The sequence below is a fragment of the Macrotis lagotis genome, chromosome 1 (assembly GCF_037893015.1).
Source record: "Macrotis lagotis isolate mMagLag1 chromosome 1, bilby.v1.9.chrom.fasta, whole genome shotgun sequence".
In the NCBI taxonomy this organism is placed as follows: Eukaryota; Metazoa; Chordata; class Mammalia; order Peramelemorphia; family Peramelidae; genus Macrotis; species Macrotis lagotis.
Genome location: NC_133658.1, coordinates 203,707,094 through 203,709,946, shown reverse-complemented (window position 1 = coordinate 203,709,946; position 2,853 = coordinate 203,707,094). Strand labels below are relative to the sequence as shown.

Here is a 2,853-nt window from a genome sequence, read left to right as displayed (position 1 = left end):
AGAGCTAGACTTAAAGCCAGTTGGAAAGTAAATTTTAAATTTAATTGTAAAGAATGAGTGCATCAAACAACAAATCATAAAAAGAATTAATGATTACATCCAAGACAATGACTATGATGACAAAACTTAACAACACTTAGGAAATACAGTCAAGGCAGTTATTAAGGGAAACATTATTTCTCTAAATGCTTACATAAATAAAAAAGAGACAGTGGAGATCAATGAACTGAGCATGCAACTAAAAACTTAAAGAAAGAACAAATTAAAAATCCCTAATTAAATGCCAAATTAGAAATGCTGAAAATTAAATGTGAAATTTATAAAATCAAAAGCAAGAAAACTATTGAACTAAAAAATAAAACCAAGGGTTGGTTTAATAAAAAAAAATACATAAACCTTTGGTTAATTTGAATGAAAAAAGAAGAAAATCAAATTACTAGTATCAAGAATGAAATAGATAATTTACCAATGAGAAGTAAATTAAAGCAATAATTTGGAATTATTTTGTCCAACCTCATGCCAATAAATTTAATAATCTAAGTGAAATGGATGAATATTTACAAAAATACAAATTACACAGTATAAAAGAAAAGGATTGTTAGTACTTATATGACCATATTTCAGAAAAATTTCAGCCCAAGACAACTTAGAAAGTCAACAGGAAAGATCTATTACCCTTGGCTGGGAGATGAGCACAATTTGGGGTGCCCATCAATTGGGGAATGACTAAACAAGTTATGGCACATGAATACTCTGGAATATTATTATGCTATAAGAAACCATAAATGGTTGACCTCTAGAGAAGCATGGAATGACTTATGGGATCTAATGCTGAATAAGCCAACAATGAAGTCTTTTTTTTTTATTGCACATCACTCCTTTATTATAGTGAACAACCAAAAGGGGAAAGGGGAAGAGGTTAGTACAGTTAATGTTAAAACTAATGAAGACCCAGGTGGCTGGACATGAGGTGGAAGGCAATGGGACACTGAGACATATTTCAACATAATCTAGGGGCATTTCACTTCCACAGAACGGAGCAGGGGTTACAAAATACACAGTGGAATGTATTTCTTTACCCCTTAGAAATCCAGGAACTCTCCTCTGATGCTGCTTGAGATGTCTGATGATGACCAAGTGGGAGAGTTTAATTTCAAAGGTCACTAATAACTAGTCCGAAAAGGGCCTTTTGTGAAAGCAAATGCATCAAGTAAACATTAAGACATGATCAACCTCCCAGATTAAATTTTCTTGAATTAGGGAGGGTAAACAAGACTTTAATGATTCGTTAAATAACCACCGGGGTTATAGGCAGCTTCCTACAGCAGCCCGAGAGGGCTGCCCTACTGGCACAATTGGCTCATAGGAATAACTGTTAACAATTGCTTCTTTCAACTCCCCACATTGGTCATTTCTTACTAGGTCCCCATCCCTAACCAGGTCCTTCAAGAGCCAAACGACCCAGGAGGCATTTTGACTAAAGTGGTTGAAGGGAGGGGCAACAGGAGAGAAAGAACTGGTCTGAAATAGGGAGGCAGAAAATGAAAAAAGGAACCATTGGTCCCTCACCTGCAGCTACGTGTTGTGATCTCTAAATCAATGGTCAGGGTGTGGAACAGGCAGGGGAGAGACGAGTGGTGGAGAAAGTGAGAAGGGAAGGACCTGGCTCCTGCTGCACTGACAGCCTACTTTCACTTCTTGGCCTTGCCCTGGGCTGCCACAGCCTCCATGGCTTTGCGAACAGTCTCTTTATCTCCAAGGAACTGCATAGGTTTGATGGGTTTCATATTCTTGTCTAACTCATACACGATGGGAATACCAGTGGGCAGATTCAGCTCCATGATTGCTTCTTCAGACAGACCCTCAAGATGTTTGACAATCCCTCGAAGACTATTGCCATGGACTGCAATAAGAACCCGTTTTCCTTCCTTGATCTGAGGGACGATTTCCTCATTCCAGAAGGGTAGAGCCCGAGCAATGGTGTCTTTCAAGCTCTCCCAGGAGGGCAGCTGATCCTCATTAAGACTGCATAGCTACGGTCCTTGCTGATGTTGCTGTAGAAGGGGTGGTCAGGCTCCATTGGAGGTGGAGGGATGTCAAAGGACCGCCGCCAGATCTTCACCTGGGCCTCACCTGCTTAGCCGCTGTCTCTGCTTTGTTGAGGCCTGTCAGACCCCCATAGTGCCGCTCATTGAGGCGCCAAGTCCTCATAACCGGCAACCACAGCTGGTCGATGGCATCTAGTATTGTCCAAAGGGTACGAATTGCTCTCTTCTGGACAGAGGTGAAGCAGATATCAAATTCATCACCAGCATCTCGCAGCGCCTGGCCACCGCGCTTGGCCTCCTCGTGCCCGGCGGGGCTCAGGTCCGCGTCGTACCAGCCGCTGAAGCGGTTCTCCAGGTTCCAGGCGCTCTCTCCGTGCCTGATGAGCACCAGCTTGTAGGCAGCCATGGCGGGGCACGGGGCGCACAGCGGCGGGCGGAGGACAGACAGACCAACAATGAAGTCTTTAAGTAAAAATCAAGGAAGTCAGATGAATTCACAAGTGAATTCTACAAAACATTCAAGGAACAATTGGTTCCAATTCTATATAAGCCATTTGCAAAAATACATGAAGAAGGAGACTTGTCAAATTCCTTTTATGACAACAGTATGGTGCTGGATAGCTAAACCAAGATGAGTCAAAACAGAGAAAGAAAATTATAGAGCAATTTTGCTAATGCATATGGATGGAAAAAATTTTAAGTAAAATAAAGCAATTATAGAAAGTTAACTCTTTGATAATTCACTGTGATCATGCATGATTTATACCAGGAATGCAGAACTGATTTAATAATAGGAACAACTCCC

General features: G+C 41.3%; 1 pseudogene; it reads right to left on the bottom strand.

The window, feature by feature from the left end:
• Window positions 1-1,691: 1,691 nt before the first annotated feature.
• LOC141515138 (phosphoglycerate mutase 1-like) lies at window positions 1,692-2,479 on the bottom strand (annotated as a pseudogene).
• Between the last annotated feature and the right edge of the window lie 374 nt (window positions 2,480-2,853).